The sequence below is a fragment of the Bufo gargarizans genome, chromosome 6 (assembly GCF_014858855.1).
Source record: "Bufo gargarizans isolate SCDJY-AF-19 chromosome 6, ASM1485885v1, whole genome shotgun sequence".
Taxonomy (NCBI): domain Eukaryota; kingdom Metazoa; phylum Chordata; class Amphibia; order Anura; family Bufonidae; genus Bufo; species Bufo gargarizans.
In genome coordinates this window covers 320,269,464-320,292,248 of record NC_058085.1, presented here as the reverse complement: position 1 = coordinate 320,292,248, position 22,785 = coordinate 320,269,464, and positions in this window count along the sequence as shown.

The following is a 22,785-nucleotide window of genomic DNA, read 5'->3' as shown; positions in this document are numbered from 1 at the left end:
GCTTCCCGTCACCCACCACTGGAACAGTCCATTCTCAGATATTTAGGCCCCGGCACCCAGGCAGAGGAGAGAGGTCCCGTAACAGAGAATCTGTCTTCATGTCAGCAGAGAATTAGTCTGCATGTCATAGCAGAGAATGAGGCTTCACGTCAGCCACCACTGCAACAGTCCATTGGCATATATTTAGGCCCAGCACCCAGGCAGAGGAGGGAGGTCCCGTAACAGAGAATCTGTCTTCATGTCAGCAGAGAATTAGTCTGCATGTCATAGCAGAGAATGAGGCTTCACGTCAGCCACCACTGCAACAGTCCATTGGCATATATTTAGGCCCAGCACACACACAGGCAGAGGAGAGAGGTCCCGTAACAGAGAATCTGGCTTCATGTCAGCAGAGAATCAGTCTGCATGTCATAGCAGAGAATGAGGCTTCACGTCAGCCACCACTGCAACAGTCCATTGGCATATATTTAGGCCCAGCACACACACAGGCAGAGGAGAGAGGTCCCGTAACAGAGGATCTGGCTTCATGTCAGCAGAGAATCAGTCTGCATGTCATAGCAGAGAATCAGGCTTCACGTCAGCCACCACTGCAACAGTCCATTGTCATAAATTTAGGCCCAGCACCCAGGCAGAGGAGAGAGGTCCCGTAACAGACAATCTGGCTTCATGTCAGCAGAGAATTAGTCTGCATGTCATAGCAGAGAATGAGGCTTCACGTCAGCCACCACTGCAACAGTCCATTGGCATATATTTAGGCCTAGCACACAGGCAGAGGAGAGAGGTCCCGTAACAGACAATCTGGCTTCATGTCAGCAGAGAATCAGTCTGCATGTCATAGCAGAGAATGAGGCTTCACGTCACCCACCACTGCAACAGTCCATTGGCATATATTTAGGCCTAGCACACAGGCAGAGCAGAGAGGTCCCGTAACAGACAATCTGGCTTCATGACAGCAGAGAATCAGTCTGCATGTCATAGCAGAGAATGAGGCTTCACGTCACCCACCACTGCAACAGTCCATTGGCATATATTTAGGCCTAGCACACAGGCAGAGCAGAGAGGTCCCGTAACAGACGATCTGGCTTCATGTCAGCAGAGAATCAGTCTGCATGTCATAGCAGAGAATGAGGCTTCACGTCAGCCACCACTGCAACAGTCCATTGGCATATATTTAGGCCTAGCACACAGGCAGAGGAGAGAGGTCCCGTAACAGACAATCTGGCTTCATGTCAGCAGAGAATCAGTCTGCATGTCATAGCAGAGAATGAGGCTTCACGTCAGCCACCACTGCAACAGTCCATTGGCATATATTTAGGCCCAGCACCCAGGCAGAGGAGGGAGGTCCCGTAACAGACAATCTGGCTTCATGTCAGCAGAGAATCAGTCTGCATGTCATAGCAGAGAATGAGGCTTCACGTCACCCACCACTGCAACAGTCCATTGGCATATATTTAGGCCCAGCACCCAGGCAGAGGAGGGAGGTCCCGTAACAGAGAATCTGTCTTCATGTCAGCAGAGAATTAGTCTGCATGTCATAGCAGAGAATGAGGCTTCACGTCAGCCACCACTGCAACAGTCCATTGGCATATATTTAGGCCCAGCACCCAGGCAGAGGAGGGAGGTCCCGTAACAGAGAATCTGTCTTCATGTCAGCAGAGAATTAGTCTGCATGTCATAGCAGAGAATGAGGCTTCACGTCAGCCACCACTGCAACAGTCCATTGGCATATATTTAGGCCCAGCACACACACAGGCAGAGGAGAGAGGTCCCGTAACAGACAATCTGGCTTCATGTCAGCAGAGAATTAGTCTGCATGTCATAGCAGAGAATGAGGCTTCACGTCAGCCACCACTGCAACAGTCCATTGGCATATATTTAGGCCCAGCACACACACAGGCAGAGGAGAGAGGTCCCGTAACAGAGAATCTGTCTTCATGTCAGCAGAGAATTAGTCTGCATGTCATAGCAGAGAATGAGGCTTCACGTCAGCCACCACTGCAACAGTCCATTGGCATATATTTAGGCCCAGCACACACACAGGCAGAGGAGAGAGGTCCCGTAACAGACAATCTGGCTTCATGTCAGCAGAGAATTAGTCTGCATGTCATAGCAGAGAATGAGGCTTCACGTCAGCCACCACTGCAACAGTCCATTGGCATATATTTAGGCCCAGCACACACACAGGCAGAGGAGAGAGGTCCCGTAACAGAGAATCTGTCTTCATGTCAGCAGAGAATTAGTCTGCATGTCATAGCAGAGAATGAGGCTTCACGTCAGCCACCACTGCAACAGTCCATTGGCATATATTTAGGCCCAGCACACACACAGGCAGAGGAGAGAGGTCCCGTAACAGAGAATCTGTCTTCATGTCAGCAGAGAATTAGTCTGCATGTCATAGCAGAGAATCAGGCTTCACGTCACCCACCACTGCAACAGTCCATTGGCATATATTTAGGCCCAGCACCCAGGCAGAGGAGGGAGGTCCCGTAACAGAGAAACTGTCTTCATGTCAGCAGAGAATTAGTCTGCATGTCATAGCAGAGAATGAGGCTTCACGTCACCCACCACTGCAACAGTCCATTGGCATATATTTAGGCCTAGCACACAGGCAGAGGAGAGGTTCATTCAACTTTGGGTAGCCTCGCAATATAATGGTAAAATGAAAATAAAAATAGGATTGAATGAGGAAGTGCCCTGGAGTCCAATAATATATGGTTATGGGGAGGTAGTTAATGTCTAATCTGGACAAGGGACGGACAGGTCCTGTGGGATCCATGCCTGGTTCATTTTTATGAACGTCAGCTTGTCCACATTGGCTGTAGACAGGCGGCTGCGTTTGTCTGTAATGACGCCCCCTGCCGTGCTGAATACACGTTCAGACAAAACGCTGGCTGCCGGGCAGGCCAGCACCTCCAAGGCATAAAAGGCTAGCTCTGGCCACGTGGACAATTTAGAGACCCAGAAGTTGAATGGGGCCGAACCATCAGTCAGTACGTGGAGGGGTGTGCACACGTACTGTTCCACCATGTTAGTGAAATGTTGCCTCCTGCTAACACGTTGCGTATCAGGTGGTGGTGCAGTTAGCTGTGGCGTGTTGACAAAAGTTTTCCACATCTCTGCCATGCTAACCCTGCCCTCAGAGGAGCTGGCCGTGACACAGCTGCCTTGGCGACCTCTTGCTCCTCCTCTGCCTTGGCCTTGGGCTTCCACTTGTTCCCCTGTGACATTTGGGAATGCTCTCAGTAGCGCGTCTACCAACGTGCGCTTGTACTCGCGCATCTTCCTATCACGCTCCAGTGCAGGAAGTAAGGTGGGCACATTGTCTTTGTAGCGTGGATCCAGCAGGGTGGCAACCCAGTAGTCCGCACAGGTTAAAATGTGGGCAACTCTGCTGTCGTTGCGCAGGCACTGCAGCATGTAGTCGCTCATGTGTGCCAGGCTGCCCAGGGGTAAGGACAAGCTGTCCTCTGTGGGAGGCGTATCGTCATCGTCCTGCCTTTCCCCCCAGCCACGCACCAGTGATGGACCCGAGCTGCGTTGGGTGCCACCCCGCTGTGACCATGCTTCATCCTCATCCTCCTCCACCTCCTCCTCATCCTCGTCCTCCTCGTCCTCCAGTAGTGGGCCCTGGCTGGCCACATTTGTACCTGGCCTCTGCTGTTGCCAAAAACCTCCCTCTGAGTCACTTCGAAGAGACTGGCCTGAAAGTGCTAAAAATGACCCCTCTTCCTCCTCCTCCTCCTCCTCCTGGGCCACCTCCTCTTCCATCATCGCCCTAAGTGTTTTCTCAAGGAGACATAGAAGTGGTATTGTAACGCTGATAACGGTGTCATCGCCACTGGCCATGTTGGTGGAGTACTCGAAACAGCGCAACAGGGCACACAGGTCTCGCATGGAGGCCCAGTCATTGGTGGTGAAGTGGTGCTGTTCTGTAGTGCGACTGACCCGTGCGTGCTGCAGCTGAAACTCCACTATGGCCTGCTGCTGCTCGCACAGTCTGTCCAGCATGTGCAAGGTGGAGTTCCACCTGGTGGGCACGTCGCATATGAGGCGGTGAGCGGGAAGGCCGAAGTTACGCTGTAGCGCAGACAGGCGAGCAGCAGCAGGATGTGAACGCCGGAAGCGCGAACAGACGGCCCGCACTTTATGCAGCAGCTCTGACATGTCGGGGTAGTTGTGAATGAACTTCTGCACCACCAAATTCAGCACATGCGCCAAGCAAGGGATGTGCGTCAAATTGGCTAGTCCCAGAGCTGCAACGAGATTTCGCCCATTATCACACACCACCAGGCCGGGCTTGAGGCTCACCGGCAGCAACCACTCGTCGGTCTGTTGTTCTATACCCCGCCACAACTCCTGTGCGGTGTGGGGCCTGTCCCCCAAACATATGAGTTTCAGAATGGCCTGCTGACGTTTACCCCGGGCTGTGCTGAAGTTGGTGGTGAAGGTGTGTGGCTGACTGGATGAGCAGGTGGAAGAAGAGGAGGAGGAAGCCGAGAAGGAGGAGGTGGCAACAGGAGGCAAAGAATGTTGCCCTGCGATCCTTGGCGGCGGAAGGACGTGCGCCAAACAGCTCTCCGCCTGGGGCCCAGCTGCCACTACATTTACCCAGTGTGCAGTTAGGGAGATATAGCGTCCCTGGCCGTGCTTACTGGTCCACGTATCTGTGGTTAGGTGGACCTTGCCACAGATGGCGTTGCGCAGTGCACACTTGATTTTATCGGATACTTGGTTGTGCAGGGAAGGCACGGCTCTCTTGGAGAAGTAGTGCCGGCTGGGAACAACATACTGTGGGACAGCAAGCGACATGAGCTGTTTGAAGCTGTCTGTGTCCACCAGCCTAAATGACAGCATTTCATAGGCCAGTAGTTTAGAAATGCTGGCATTCAGGGCCAGGGATCGAGGGTGGCTAGGTGGGAATTTACGCTTTCTATCAAATGTTTGTGAGATGGAGAGCTGAACGCTGGCGTGTGACATGGTTGAGACGCTTGGTGACGGAGGTGGTGGTGGTGGTGTTGGTGGTACATCCCCTGTTTGCTGGGCGGCAGGTGCCAACGTTCCTCCAGAGGCGGAGGAAGAGGCCGAGGCGGCAGCAGCAGAATAGGCCGAGGCGGCAGCAGCAGAAGAGGTAGCAGGGGGAGCCTGAGTGACTTCCTTGGTTTTAAGGTGTTTACTCCACTGCAGTTCATGCTTTGCATGCAGGTGCCTGGTCATGCAGGTTGTGCTCAGGTTCAGAACGTTAATGCCTCGCTTCAGGCTCTGATGGCACAGCGTGCAAACCACTCGGGTCTTGTCGTCAGCACATTGTTTGAAGAAGTGCCATGCCAGGGAACTCCTTGAAGCTGCCTTTGGGGTGCTCGGTCCCAGATGGCGGCGGTCAGTAGCAGGCGGAGTCTCTTGGCGGCGGGTGTTCTGCTTTTGCCCACTGCTCCCTCTTTTGCTACGCTGTTGGCTCGGTCTCACCACTGCCTCTTCCTCCGAACTGTGAAAGTCAGTGGCACGACCTTCATTCCATGTGGGGTCTAGGACCTCATCGTCCCCTGCATCGTCTTCCACCCAGTCTTGATCCCTGACCTCCTGTTCAGTCTGCACACTGCAGAAAGACGCAGCAGTTGGCACCTGTGTTTCGTCATCATCAGAGACATGCTGAGGTGGTATTCCCATGTCCTCATCATCAGGAAACATAAGTGGTTGTGCGTCAGTGCATTCTATGTCTTTCACCGCTGGGGAAGGGCTAGGTGGATGCCCTTGGGAAACCCTGCCAGCGGAGTCTTCAAACAGCATAAGAGACTGCTGCATAACTTGAGGCTGAGACAGTTTCCCTGGTATGCATGGGGGTGATGTGACAGACTGATGGGGTTGGTTTTCAGGCGCCATCTGTGCGCTTTCTGCAGAAGACTGGGTGGGAGATAATGTGAACGTGCTGGATCCACTGTCGGCCACCCAATTGACTAATGCCTGTACCTGCTCAGGCCTTACCATCCTTAGAACGGCATTGGGCCCCACCATATATCGCTGTAAATTCTGGCGGCTACTGGGACCTGAGGTAGTTGGTACACTAGGACGTGTGGATGTGGCAGAACGGCCACGTCCTCTCCCAGCACCAGAGGGTCCACTAACACCACCACGACCATGTCCACGTCCGCGTCCCTTACTAGATGTTTTTCTCATTGTTATGGTTCACCACAACAACAAATATATTATTTGGCCCAATGTATTGTATTCAAATTCAGCGGGATATAAATTTGAGGCCTAGTATTTAGGCGCTGGGTGACCGGTACGGATTTAGTGACAGAATTAGACTTGGAAATGCACAGAAGCGTGTGTGTGAAGTTATTCTGAATGACCCTATGTGCACCTTCAATATGATCTACCCTTTTAGGGATAGATTTCAAATAGCTCTGATATAGCAGAAACGACTAAATTATGAAATTGCTAAATTGGGAATTGTATTTCAACCCAGAACAAAAAATGTGCTTTGACGGACACTAAATAACTTTCCCAGCCACAACAGGACAGCGGTAACGAGAGATTTAGCGGGATATAAATTTGAGGCCTAGTATTAGGCGCTGGGTGACAGGTATGGGTTTAGTGACAGAATTAGATTTGGAAATGCACAGTAGCGGGTGTGTGAAGTTATTCTGAATGACCCTATGTGCACCTTGAATATTATATACCCTTTTAGGGATAGATTTCAAATAGCTCTGATATAGCAGAAACCACTAAATTATGAAATTGCTAAATTGGGAATTGTATTTCAACCCAGAACAAGAAATGTGCTTGAACGGACACTAAATAACTCGCCCAGCTACAGCACTAAGGACAGATTTAGCGGGATATAAATTTGAGGCCTAGTATTTAGGCGCTGGGTGACAGGTATGGGTTTAGTGCCAGAATTAGACTTGGAAATACACAGTAGCGGGTGTGTGTGAAGTTATTCTGAATGACCCAATGTGCACCTTGAATATTATATACCCTTTTAGGGATAGATTTCAAATAGCTCTGATATAGCAGAAACCACTAAATTATGAAATTGCTAAATTGGGAATTGTATTTCAACCCAGAACAAGAAATGTGCTTGAACGGACACTAAATAACTCGCCCAGCTACAGCACTAAGGACAGATTTAGCGGGATATAAATTTGAGGCCTAGTATTTAGGCGCTGGGTGACAGGTATGGGTTTAGTGCCAGAATTAGACTTGGAAATACACAGTAGCGGGTGTGTGTGAAGTTATTCTGAATGACCCAATGTGCACCTTGAATATTATATACCCTTTTAGGGATAGATTTCAAATAGCTCTGATATAGCAGAAACCACTAAATTATGAAATTGCTAAATTGGGAATTGTATTTCAACCCAGAACAAGAAATGTGCTTGAACGGACACTAAATAACTCGCCCAGCTACAGCACTAAGGACAGATTTAGCGGGATATAAATTTGAGGCCTAGTATTTAGGCGCTGGGTGACAGGTATGGGTTTAGTGCCAGAATTAGACTTGGAAATACACAGTAGCGGGTGTGTGTGAAGTTATTCTGAATGACCCAATGTGCACCTTGAATATTATATACCCTTTTAGGGATAGATTTCAAATAGCTCTGATATAGCAGAAACCACTAAATTATGAAATTGCTAAATTGGGAATTGTATTTCAACCCAGAACAAGAAATGTGCTTGAACGGACACTAAATAACTCGCCCAGCTACAGCACTAGGGACAGATTTAGCGGGATATAAATTTGAGGCCTAGTATTTAGGCGCTGGGTGACAGGTATGGGTTTAGTGCCAGAATTAGACTTGGAAATACACAGTAGCGGGTGTGTGTGAAGTTATTCTGAATGACCCAATGTGCACCTTGAATATTATATACCCTTTTAGGGATAGATTTCAAATAGCTCTGATATAGCAGAAACCACTAAATTATGAAATTGCTAAATTGGGAATTGTATTTCAACCCAGAACAAGAAATGTGCTTGAACGGACACTAAATAACTCGCCCAGCTACAGCACTAAGGACAGATTTAGCGGGATATAAATTTGAGGCCTAGTATTTAGGCGCTGGGTGACAGGTATGGGTTTAGTGCCAGAATTAGACTTGGAAATACACAGTAGCGGGTGTGTGTGAAGTTATTCTGAATGACCCAATGTGCACCTTGAATATTATATACCCTTTTAGGGATAGATTTCAAATAGCTCTGATATAGCAGAAACCACTAAATTATGAAATTGCTAAATTGGGAATTGTATTTCAACCCAGAACAAGAAATGTGCTTGAACGGACACTAAATAACTCGCCCAGCTACAGCACTAAGGACAGATTTAGCGGGATATAAATTTGAGGCCTAGTATTTAGGCGCTGGGTGACAGGTATGGGTTTAGTGCCAGAATTAGACTTGGAAATACACAGTAGCGGGTGTGTGTGAAGTTATTCTGAATGACCCAATGTGCACCTTGAATATTATATACCCTTTTAGGGATAGATTTCAAATAGCTCTGATATAGCAGAAACCACTAAATTATGAAATTGCTAAATTGGGAATTGTATTTCAACCCAGAACAAGAAATGTGCTTGAACGGACACTAAATAACTCGCCCAGCTACAGCACTAAGGACAGATTTAACGGGATATAAATTTGAGGCCTAGTATTTAGGCGCTGGGTGACAGGTATGGGTTTAGTGCCAGAATTAGACTTGGAAATACACAGTAGCGGGTGTGTGTGAAGTTATTCTGAATGACCCAATGTGCACCTTGAATATTATATACCCTTTTAGGGATAGATTTCAAATAGCTCTGATATAGCAGAAACCACTAAATTATGAAATTGCTAAATTGGGAATTGTATTTCAACCCAGAACAAGAAATGTGCTTGAACGGACACTAAATAACTCGCCCAGCTACAGCACTAGGGACAGATTTAGCGGGATATAAATTTGAGGCCTAGTATTTAGGCGCTGGGTGACAGGTATGGGTTTAGTGCCAGAATTAGACTTGGAAATACACAGTAGCGGGTGTGTGTGAAGTTATTCTGAATGACCCAATGTGCACCTTGAATATTATATACCCTTTTAGGGATAGATTTCAAATAGCTCTGATATAGCAGAAACCACTAAATTATGAAATTGCTAAATTGGGAATTGTATTTCAACCCAGAACAAGAAATGTGCTTGAACGGACACTAAATAACTCGCCCAGCTACAGCACTAAGGACAGATTTAGCGGGATATAAATTTGAGGCCTAGTATTTAGGCGCTGGGTGACAGGTATGGGTTTAGTGCCAGAATTAGACTTGGAAATACACAGTAGCGGGTGTGTGTGAAGTTATTCTGAATGACCCAATGTGCACCTTGAATATTATATACCCTTTTAGGGATAGATTTCAAATAGCTCTGATATAGCAGAAACCACTAAATTATGAAATTGCTAAATTGGGAATTGTATTTCAACCCAGAACAAGAAATGTGCTTGAACGGACACTAAATAACTCGCCCAGCTACAGCACTAGGGACAGATTTAGCGGGATATAAATTTGAGGCCTAGTATTTAGGCGCTGGGTGACAGGTATGGGTTTAGTGCCAGAATTAGACTTGGAAATACACAGTAGCGGGTGTGTGTGAAGTTATTCTGAATGACCCAATGTGCACCTTGAATATTATATACCCTTTTAGGGATAGATTTCAAATAGCTCTGATATAGCAGAAACCACTAAATTATGAAATTGCTAAATTGGGAATTGTATTTCAACCCAGAACAAGAAATGTGCTTGAACGGACACTAAATAACTCGCCCAGCTACAGCACTAAGGACAGATTTAGCGGGATATAAATTTGAGGCCTAGTATTTAGGCGCTGGGTGACAGGTATGGGTTTAGTGCCAGAATTAGACTTGGAAATACACAGTAGCGGGTGTGTGTGAAGTTATTCTGAATGACCCAATGTGCACCTTGAATATTATATACCCTTTTAGGGATAGATTTCAAATAGCTCTGATATAGCAGAAACCACTAAATTATGAAATTGCTAAATTGGGAATTGTATTTCAACCCAGAACAAGAAATGTGCTTGAACGGACACTAAATAACTCGCCCAGCTACAGCACTAAGGACAGATTTAGCGGGATATAAATTTGAGGCCTAGTATTTAGGCGCTGGGTGACAGGTATGGGTTTAGTGCCAGAATTAGACTTGGAAATACACAGTAGCGGGTGTGTGTGAAGTTATTCTGAATGACCCAATGTGCACCTTGAATATTATATACCCTTTTAGGGATAGATTTCAAATAGCTCTGATATAGCAGAAACCACTAAATTATGAAATTGCTAAATTGGGAATTGTATTTCAACCCAGAACAAGAAATGTGCTTGAACGGACACTAAATAACTCGCCCAGCTACAGCACTAAGGTCAGATTTAGCGGGATATAAATTTGAGGCCTAGTATTTAGGCGCTGGGTGACAGGTATGGGTTTAGTGCCAGAATTAGACTTGGAAATACACAGTAGCGGGTGTGTGTGAAGTTATTCTGAATGACCCAATGTGCACCTTGAATATTATATACCCTTTTAGGGATAGATTTCAAATAGCTCTGATATAGCAGAAACCACTAAATTATGAAATTGCTAAATTGGGAATTGTATTTCAACCCAGAACAAGAAATGTGCTTGAACGGACACTAAATAACTCGCCCAGCTACAGCACTAGGGACAGATTTAGCGGGATATAAATTTGAGGCCTAGTATTTAGGCGCTGGGTGACAGGTATGGGTTTAGTGCCAGAATTAGACTTGGAAATACACAGTAGCGGGTGTGTGTGAAGTTATTCTGAATGACCCAATGTGCACCTTGAATATTATATACCCTTTTAGGGATAGATTTCAAATAGCTCTGATATAGCAGAAACCACTAAATTATGAAATTGCTAAATTGGGAATTGTATTTCAACCCAGAACAAGAAATGTGCTTGAACGGACACTAAATAACTCGCCCAGCTACAGCACTAAGGACAGATTTAGCGGGATATAAATTTGAGGCCTAGTATTTAGGCGCTGGGTGACAGGTATGGGTTTAGTGCCAGAATTAGACTTGGAAATACACAGTAGCGGGTGTGTGTGAAGTTATTCTGAATGACCCAATGTGCACCTTGAATATTATATACCCTTTTAGGGATAGATTTCAAATAGCTCTGATATAGCAGAAACCACTAAATTATGAAATTGCTAAATTGGGAATTGTATTTCAACCCAGAACAAGAAATGTGCTTGAACGGACACTAAATAACTCGCCCAGCTACAGCACTAAGGACAGATTTAGCGGGATATAAATTTGAGGCCTAGTATTTAGGCGCTGGGTGACAGGTATGGGTTTAGTGCCAGAATTAGACTTGGAAATACACAGTAGCGGGTGTGTGTGAAGTTATTCTGAATGACCCAATGTGCACCTTGAATATTATATACCCTTTTAGGGATAGATTTCAAATAGCTCTGATATAGCAGAAACCACTAAATTATGAAATTGCTAAATTGGGAATTGTATTTCAACCCAGAACAAGAAATGTGCTTGAACGGACACTAAATAACTCGCCCAGCTACAGCACTAAGGACAGATTTAGCGGGATATAAATTTGAGGCCTAGTATTTAGGCGCTGGGTGACAGGTATGGGTTTAGTGCCAGAATTAGACTTGGAAATACACAGTAGCGGGTGTGTGTGAAGTTATTCTGAATGACCCAATGTGCACCTTGAATATTATATACCCTTTTAGGGATAGATTTCAAATAGCTCTGATATAGCAGAAACCACTAAATTATGAAATTGCTAAATTGGGAATTGTATTTCAACCCAGAACAAGAAATGTGCTTGAACGGACACTAAATAACTCGCCCAGCTACAGCACTAAGGACAGATTTAGCGGGATATAAATTTGAGGCCTAGTATTTAGGCGCTGGGTGACAGGTATGGGTTTAGTGCCAGAATTAGACTTGGAAATACACAGTAGCGGGTGTGTGTGAAGTTATTCTGAATGACCCAATGTGCACCTTGAATATTATATACCCTTTTAGGGATAGATTTCAAATAGCTCTGATATAGCAGAAACCACTAAATTATGAAATTGCTAAATTGGGAATTGTATTTCAACCCAGAACAAGAAATGTGCTTGAACGGACACTAAATAACTCGCCCAGCTACAGCACTAAGGACAGATTTAGCGGGATATAAATTTGAGGCCTAGTATTTAGGCGCTGGGTGACAGGTATGGGTTTAGTGCCAGAATTAGACTTGGAAATACACAGTAGCGGGTGTGTGTGAAGTTATTCTGAATGACCCAATGTGCACCTTGAATATTATATACCCTTTTAGGGATAGATTTCAAATAGCTCTGATATAGCAGAAACCACTAAATTATGAAATTGCTAAATTGGGAATTGTATTTCAACCCAGAACAAGAAATGTGCTTGAACGGACACTAAATAACTCGCCCAGCTACAGCACTAGGGACAGATTTAGCGGGATATAAATTTGAGGCCTAGTATTTAGGCGCTGGGTGACAGGTATGGGTTTAGTGCCAGAATTAGACTTGGAAATACACAGTAGCGGGTGTGTGTGAAGTTATTCTGAATGACCCAATGTGCACCTTGAATATTATATACCCTTTTAGGGATAGATTTCAAATAGCTCTGATATAGCAGAAACCACTAAATTATGAAATTGCTAAATTGGGAATTGTATTTCAACCCAGAACAAGAAATGTGCTTGAACGGACACTAAATAACTCGCCCAGCTACAGCACTAAGGACAGATTTAGCGGGATATAAATTTGAGGCCTAGTATTTAGGCGCTGGGTGACAGGTATGGGTTTAGTGCCAGAATTAGACTTGGAAATACACAGTAGCGGGTGTGTGTGAAGTTATTCTGAATGACCCAATGTGCACCTTGAATATTATATACCCTTTTAGGGATAGATTTCAAATAGCTCTGATATAGCAGAAACCACTAAATTATGAAATTGCTAAATTGGGAATTGTATTTCAACCCAGAACAAGAAATGTGCTTGAACGGACACTAAATAACTCGCCCAGCTACAGCACTAAGGACAGATTTAGCGGGATATAAATTTGAGGCCTAGTATTTAGGCGCTGGGTGACAGGTATGGGTTTAGTGCCAGAATTAGACTTGGAAATACACAGTAGCGGGTGTGTGTGAAGTTATTCTGAATGACCCAATGTGCACCTTGAATATTATATACCCTTTTAGGGATAGATTTCAAATAGCTCTGATATAGCAGAAACCACTAAATTATGAAATTGCTAAATTGGGAATTGTATTTCAACCCAGAACAAGAAATGTGCTTGAACGGACACTAAATAACTCGCCCAGCTACAGCACTAAGGACAGATTTAGCGGGATATAAATTTGAGGCCTAGTATTTAGGCGCTGGGTGACAGGTATGGGTTTAGTGCCAGAATTAGACTTGGAAATACACAGTAGCGGGTGTGTGTGAAGTTATTCTGAATGACCCAATGTGCACCTTGAATATTATATACCCTTTTAGGGATAGATTTCAAATAGCTCTGATATAGCAGAAACCACTAAATTATGAAATTGCTAAATTGGGAATTGTATTTCAACCCAGAACAAGAAATGTGCTTGAACGGACACTAAATAACTCGCCCAGCTACAGCACTAAGGACAGATTTAGCGGGATATAAATTTGAGGCCTAGTATTTAGGCGCTGGGTGACAGGTATGGGTTTAGTGCCAGAATTAGACTTGGAAATACACAGTAGCGGGTGTGTGTGAAGTTATTCTGAATGACCCAATGTGCACCTTGAATATTATATACCCTTTTAGGGATAGATTTCAAATAGCTCTGATATAGCAGAAACCACTAAATTATGAAATTGCTAAATTGGGAATTGTATTTCAACCCAGAACAAGAAATGTGCTTGAACGGACACTAAATAACTCGCCCAGCTACAGCACTAAGGACAGATTTAGCGGGATATAAATTTGAGGCCTAGTATTTAGGCGCTGGGTGACAGGTATGGGTTTAGTGCCAGAATTAGACTTGGAAATACACAGTAGCGGGTGTGTGTGAAGTTATTCTGAATGACCCAATGTGCACCTTGAATATTATATACCCTTTTAGGGATAGATTTCAAATAGCTCTGATATAGCAGAAACCACTAAATTATGAAATTGCTAAATTGGGAATTGTATTTCAACCCAGAACAAGAAATGTGCTTGAACGGACACTAAATAACTCGCCCAGCTACAGCACTAAGGACAGATTTAGCGGGATATAAATTTGAGGCCTAGTATTTAGGCGCTGGGTGACAGGTATGGGTTTAGTGCCAGAATTAGACTTGGAAATACACAGTAGCGGGTGTGTGTGAAGTTATTCTGAATGACCCAATGTGCACCTTGAATATTATATACCCTTTTAGGGATAGATTTCAAATAGCTCTGATATAGCAGAAACCACTAAATTATGAAATTGCTAAATTGGGAATTGTATTTCAACCCAGAACAAGAAATGTGCTTGAACGGACACTAAATAACTCGCCCAGCTACAGCACTAGGGACAGATTTAGCTGGATATAAATTTGAGGCCTAGTATTTAGGCGCTGGGTGACAGGTATGGGTTTAGTGCCAGAATTAGACTTGGAAATACACAGTAGCGGTGTGTGTGAAGTTATTCTGAATGACCCAATGTGCACCTTGAATATTATATACCCTTTTAGGGATAGATTTCAAATAGCTCTGATATAGCAGAAACCACTAAATTATGAAATTGCTAAATTGGGAATTGTATTTCAACCCAGAACAAGAAATGTGCTTGAACGGACACTAAATAACTTGCCCAGCTACAGCACTAAGGACAGATTTAGCGGGATATAAATTTGAGGCCTAGTATTTAGGCGCTGGGTGACCGGTATGGATTTAGTGACAGAATTAGACTGGGATATGGCCAAAAAATAAACAGACTATTGCTGGTTAAATGCACTTGGTGTGACAGCTTCACCCTGATGTAGGCTTTAGCCAAAAAACAACCACACCATTGAGGGTTAAATGCACTTGGTGACAGGCGCAGCTTGCCCCTGATTTAGTATATGGCCAAAAAATGAACAGACTATTGCTGGTTAAATGCACTTGGTGTGACAGCTTCACCCTGATGTAGGCTTTAGCCAAAAAACAACCACACCATTGAGGGTTAAATGCACTTGGTGACAGGCGCAGCTTGCCCCTGATTTTGTATATGGCCAAAAAATGAACAGACTATTGCTGGTTAAATGCACTTGGTGTGACAGCTTCACCCTGATGTAGGCTTTAGCCAAAAAACAACCACACCATTGAGGGTTAAATGCACTTGGTCGCAGCTTGTGCTGGCGCACCACAAGACACAAAATGGCCGCCGATCACCCCAGAAAAATGTGACTGACAAACGGTCTGGGCAGCCTAAAAACAGTGAGCAATTGAGGATCAGCAGCTCAATGATCCACAGCTGCAGATCGATCAGTTAATCAAGTCCTTTGGAGGAGTTAATCTGCCTAATCTCGCCCTACTGTCGCAGCCGCAACCTCTCCCTACGCTAATCAGAGCAGAGTGACGGGCGGCGCTATGTGACTCCAGCTTAAATAGAGGCTGGCTCACATGGTGCTCTGGCCAATCACAGCCATGCCAATAGTAGGCATGGCTGTGATGGCCTCTTGGGGCAAGTAGTATGACGCTTGTTGATTGGCTGCTTTGCAGCCTTTCAAAAAGCGCCAAGAAAGCGTCACAAAAGCGCGAAGAAAGCGACGAACACCGAACCCGAACCCGGACTTTTACGAAAATGTCCGGGTTCGGGTCCGTGTCACGGACACCCCAAAATTCGGTACGAACCCGAACTATACAGTTCGAGTTCGCTCATCCCTAGTTCTAAATACCTATTTTGGTCTCTTGTTCCTATAAAAACACAGCTTTCAGTGGAGTTAATGTCTATTCAGCTCCTGTCTCTGGTGAATAATGACTCTAGCAGCTCCTGCTAGGGGAATTCCCATACAGGCTGTGTGTGAGGCTGGCTGTGATTGGTGAAAACTCTTGCTGTGTGAGAGGCTGGCTTTGATTGGTCTAGACTTCTGCCCAGAAACAACAGATTAACACTGTGCTTTCTGTTGTTTCTGTTGTGTCACTGAGCTTACCTTACATTACAAAATGAATCTTAAAGGCATATTATCTTTTTCTGCTTCTGTAAACACAATATATAACAGTTATATGACATCCAAAACATAATGTCACAGTAAATAACTCTTTTCTTTAACACATAAACATAGGAACTTTATGAAGGCTATTGGCAGGTCTAGCTGTATACACATATAAGCTATACTAGCAACCTAGGACAGGTCCTAGCTGACCAGTTACAGTGGGTGCTAGAGACAATTAACAAATTCCACAAGCTGTAAAGTCTTAATGCCATAAACGGGTGGTACCTTACTGTCTGAATGGTTTTAAAACTGCCTTGATGGTTTTAAACCTTGTGTGGATGTCTTACCCTCTGGGCTAATCTCTCAGTTAAGTTGGTCTCTGGTAGCTTTTCAGTCTCAGGAATGGTGTTTCTTGGAGGAGGCTTCTGTTTGGGCCCACTTTGCAGGAGCTCATACATATAGGTGTTGCTTCTAGCTTTGCTCAGGTAAGATTCACTAACTAACTATAGCCAGTCTCTACTGCAACCTAACTAAGACTGCCAGTGTTATGTCCATACACAACTATTTGGAATACTACATAGTGCATAGAGAAATACAGTAAGTTCTTTTAGCATTAAATTACAACATTTAACTATATGCATACAGTTAACCTTTAGCAGTGATCCACTGAGTCACTGCAATAGGTCATCAATACCTGATTGGTTTGGATCTGACAATGGCACCCCTGCCGATCAGCTGTATGAGCAGGACATGGTGATCCAGTGAGCAGCCTCTTAGGCCAATGATGTCAAGTTCATCGGTCACATGGCCTTAGCTGGTCAACTCATTCAAGTGATTGGGGCTGAGTGGCAATACCAAGCATAGCCACTATCCTAAGAATGGTGCTGTGCTTGGTAAGCTGCGAGGACGCTCACCGATGCATCTCAGCTACTTCAGTAAGCGGATCAGAGGGGGTACCAGGAGTCAGATCCCCATCGATCACATATTGATGACCTATACTGAGGCTAGTTCATCAGTATTAGGGCTCATTCACACGTCCGTGACGTGTTTTGTGGTATGCAAATTGCAGATCCGCAAAACATGGATGCAGCCCGTGTGCCTTACGCAATTTGCGGAACGGAACAGACGGCCCATTATAGAAATGCCTATTCTTGTCTGAAAAACAGACAAGAATAGGACATAATCTATAATTTTTGTGGGGCCACGGAACGGAGCAACGGATGCGGACAGCACACGGAATTCTGTCCGCATCTTTTGCGGCCCCATTAAATGAATACGGCTCGGATGCGGAACCAAACCACGGTCGTGTGTATGAGTCTTTAAACCCCTTTAATTGTGTATGTATCTTTAAATGTCCAGTAGCTTCAACATAAAGAAATGTGTTTAAATTCTTTACAATTTCCAAGATCTCTTCTTGCTGTCAGTGAATGGGAATTTTCTTATTTGCAACCACTGGTATTTTCTGACAGGTTCTAGATTAATGGAATTCACAGTTTTTTCCTCCATGTCTATAATGTCTGTGTACTGCCTCTCTACATTGTGAGGGGGCTGAAATACCTGGATAATACCCTGAAATCCTGATCCTTTATCACAAAGAGTTTCTTTGCTCTCAGGGCCTCATTTATATTCAGCATTTTTCTGGGTCTGTGTCAAGAATGTTCTAATTTCCTCCATCCCCACTGTCTCTGCTATCCACCACGGTTCCTTCATCTCGACTCCCAATCTTATATTATTTTATCCTAAAGTTCAGTGTCTTCTGCTTCTGTTGTTTCCCCTCCCTCCAGTATTTTCTGCTGCTGTTTCCCTCCCTCCACTCCTTCCACCTTCTGTATTATTGATACAATCTATTATGTTCTCACCTTCTGACGACTTTGTAGAAGATTTCAAATGACAAGTTTCTCCGTCTCGCCGCTCTGAACCCTTCCCCCTCGCTTGTTGAGGTTTATGCTTCTTAATGACCCTTATGTAAAGTTTACACGGCTGGCAATATATTTGGACTAACTTTTAAAATGTCATCTCTCCTGTAATAAAAGTGAGAAGCCAATGCAGCCTTTCGTGAGGAAATCTTGGTCTACTAGCCTGAGGCTATGTCTGGTAACGAGACGGCTGCCATGCTCCGGCGTATATATATATCAGTGTGCCCTTTACAAGTTCGACATGTAAGAGGGTGAATCAGACCCGGCTTGTCCTCTGTGTTCTGGAACCGTTATTACAGGTAATTCCTGACGGACGTGAACGATGTGGTGATGTCAGCCCATCACGCACCATTTCTTCCCAGCCGACACCTGGCGCGTGGTGTTTAAGTGGCATCTCACTCACTGTCAAAGCAATCTAGCAGTCTCATTTCCTAGTGTGCGAGCTGGCTGACCTCAGGATCCTCCAAGAGATTAACGCGCCTTCTGTCAACTTTGTTTTTTTTTCTCTCTTTACAGTCAATGACAACTGCCAGCTCATAGATAAGTTATGGTATGAGGAAAAAGAAGTCTATTGCAGAATACCCAACAAAAAGTACTAGTCACTTACCTTGCCCAACAATAGTATACAAATGATAAGAGGGGTATGTCTAGATATATTTTAAAGTGACAGTCCATTATTTTACATCTATTGTATAGCATTGTCTACATAACAGATTCAGTCTCTTTGTAAGTACATTACATTACTTATCCTGTACTGATCCTGAGTTACAGCCTGTATAATACAAACGGGATTCCAAAAAAGTTGGGACACTAAACAAATTGTGAATAAAAACTGAATGCAATGATGTGGAGAGGGCAAATGTCAATATTTTATTTGTAAGAGAACGTAGATGACAGATCAAACGTTTAATCCGAGTAAATGTATCATTTTAAAGGAAAAATACGTTGATTCAAATTTTCACGGTGTCAACAAATCCCCAAAAAGTTGGGACAAGTAGCAATAAGAGGCTGGAAAAAGTAAATTTGAGCATAACGAAGAGCTGGAAGACCAATTAACACTAATTAGGTCAATTGGCAACATGATTGGGTATAAAAAGAGCTTCTCAGAGTGGCAGTGTCTCTCAGAAGCCAAGATGGGTAGAGGATCACCAATTCCCACAATGTTGCGCAGAAAGATAGTGGAGCAATATCAGAAAGGTGTTACCCAGCGAAAAATTGCAAGACTTTGCATCTATTATCATCAACTGTGCATAACATCATCCGAAGATTCCGAGAACCTGGAACAATCTCTGTGCGTAAGGGTCAAGGCCGTAAAACCATACTGGATGCCCGTGATCTCCGGGCCCTTAAACGACACTGCACCACAAACAGGAATGCTACTGTAAAGGAAATCACAGAATGGGCTCAGGAATACTTCCAAAAACCATTGTCAGTGAACACAATCCACCGTGCCATCCGCCGTTGCCAGCTGAAACTCTACAGTGCAAAGAAGAAGCCATTTCTAAGCAAGATCCACAAGCTCGGGCGTTTTCACTGGGCCAGGGATCATTTAAAATGGAGTGTGGCAAAATGGAAGACTGTTCTGTGGTCAGACGAGTCACGATTCAAAGTTCTTTTTGGAAATCTGGGACGCCATGTCATCTGGACCAAAGAGGACAAGGACAACCCAAGTTGTTATCAACGCTCAGTTCAGAAGCCTGCATCTCTGATGGTATGGGGTTGCATGAGTGCGTGTGGCATGGGCAGCTTGCATGTCTGGAAAGGCACCATCAATGCAGAAAAATATATTCAGGTTCTAGAACAACATATGCTCCCATCCAGACGTCATCTCTTTCAGGGAAGACCCTGCATTTTTCAACAAGATAATGCCAGACCACATTCTGCATCAATCACAACATCATGGCTGCGTAGGAGAAGGATCCGGGTACTGAAATGGCCAGTCTGCAGTCCAGATCTTTCACCTATAGAGAACATTTGGCGCATCATAAAGAGGAAGGTGCAACAAAGAAGGCCCAAGATGATTGAACAGTTAGAGGCCTGTATTAGACAAGAATGGGAGAGCATTCCTATTTCTAAACTTGAGAAACTGGTCTCCTCGGTCCCCAGACGTCTGTTGAGTGTTGTAAGAAGAAGGGGAGATGCCATACAGTGGTGAAAATGGCTTTGTCCCAACTTTTGGGGGATTTGTTGACACCATGAAATTCTGATTCAACATATTTTTCCCTTAAAATGGTACATTTTCTCAGTTTAAACTTTTGTTCCGTGATTTATGTTCTATTCTGAATAAAATATTAGAAGTTGGCACCTCCACATCATTGCATTCAGTTTTTATTCACGATTTGTATAGTGTCCCAACTTTTTTGGAATCCAGTTTGTACTTCAGAGCTGCACTCACTATTCTGCTGGTGGAGACACTGTGTCCATACAATACATTACCTATCCTGTACTGATTCCGAGTTACAGCCTATATACTACTTCAGAGCTGCACTGACTATTCTGCTGGTGGAGACACTGTGTACATACAGGTCATTCTCAAAAAATTAGCATATTGTGATAAAGTTCATTATTTTCTGTAATGTACTGATAAACATTAGACTTTCATATATCTTAGATTCATTACACACCAACTGAAGTAGTTCAAGCCTTTTATTGTTTTAATATTGATGATTTTGGCATACAGCTCATGAAAACCCAAATTTCCTATCTAAAAAAATTAGCATATTTCATCCGACCAATAAAATAAAAGTGTTTTTAATACAAAAAAAAGTCAACCTTCAAATAATTATGTTCAGTTATTCACTCAATACTTGGTCGGGAATCCTTTTGCAGAAATGACTGCTTCAATGCGGCGTGGCATGGAGGCAATCAGCCTGTGGCACTGCTGAGGTGTTATGGAGGCCCAGGATGCTTCGATAGCGGCCTTAAGCTCATCCAGAGTGTTGGGTCTTGCGTCTCTCAACTTTCTCTTCCCAATATCCCACAGATTCTCTATGGGGTTCAGGTCAGGAGAGTTGGCAGGCCAATTGAGCACAGTAATACCATGGTCAGTAAACCAGTTACCAGTGGTGTTGGCGCTGTGAGCAGGTGCCAGGTCGTGCTGAAAAATGAAATCTTCATCTCCATAAAGGTTTTCAGCAGATGGAAGCATAAAGTGCTCCAAAATCTCCTGATAGCTAGCTGCATTGACCCTGCCCTTGATAAAACACAGTGGACCAACACCAGCAGCTGACATGGCACCCCAGACCATCACTGACTGTGGGTACTTGACACTGGACTTCAGGCATTTTGGCATTTCCCTCTCCCCAGTCTTCCTCTAGACTCTGGCACCTTGATTTCCGAATGACATGCAACAGTCCAGTGCTGCTTCTCTGTAGCCCAGGTCAGGCGCTTCTGCCACTGTTTCTAGTTCAAAAGTGGCTTGACCTGGGGAATGCGGCACCTGTAGCCCATTTCCTGCACACGCCTGTACACGGGGGCTCTGGATGTTTCTACTCCAGACTCAGTCCACTGCTTCCGCAGGTCCCCAAGGTCTGGAATCGGTCCTTCTCCACAATCTTCCTCAGGGTCCGGTCACCTCTTCTCGTTGTGCAGCGTTTTCTGCCACACTTTTTCCTTCCCACAGACTTCCCACTGAGGTGCCTTGATACAGCGCTCTGGGAACAGCCTATTCATTCAGAAATTTCTTTCTGTGTCTTACCCTCTTGCTTGAGGGTGTCAATGATGGCCTTCTGGACAGCAGTCAGGTCGGCAGTCTTACCCATGATTGCGGTTTGGAGTAATGAACCAGGCTGGGAGTTTTTAAAAGCCTCAGGAATCTTTTGCAGGTGTTTAGAGTTAATTAGTTGATTCAGATGATTAGGTTAATAGCTCGTTTAGAGAACCTTTTCATGATATGCTAATTTTTTGAGATAGGAATTTTGGGTTTTCATGAGCTGTATGCCAAAATCATCAATATTAAAACAATAAAAGGCTTGAACTACCTCAGTTGGTGTGTAATGAATCTAAGATATATGAAAGTCTAATGTTTATCAGTACATTACTGAAAATAATGAACTTTATCACAATATGCTAATTTTTTGAGAAGGACCTGTATATTATGTTACTTTTCCTTCACTGATCCTGAGTTACGTGCCGTATTATGCTCCAGACCTGCACTCACTGTTCTGCTGGTGGAGTCACTATGCACATGGATTACATTACTTATCCTGTACTGATCCTGAATTACATCTTGTATTATTCTCCAGAGATGAACTCACTATTTTACTGGTGGAGTCATTTTGTACATACATTACATTACTTACCCTCTACCCACAAAATAGACCTCAAATCGGATGGTGATTATGCAAATGTTCCCCATGTGAGTTTCTGAGGGATTCAACTCTTAGGAGGTATGGTATCTGTCATATCCCCATCGATCCCAAAAACGGGGGCTCCCATATATCTTCTCTGATGCAGTGGCAAGTCGAGCATGCGCATTACCGCTCCATTCTCTATGGGACTGCCAGAGATTTCAACATGTTCTGCATAGCAATGGATGAAATCAGGAACATTCTCTGGGAATTTGTGAACCGAGAGCAAGGCAGGTGGTATGACTCCGCAACCAGAAAAGAGTGCTACGCAGAAGTCAAGATTAAGAAAATTGCATTTACTATCAATTAATAAAAGCAGGTTAACAATAAAACAATATGAACAATTC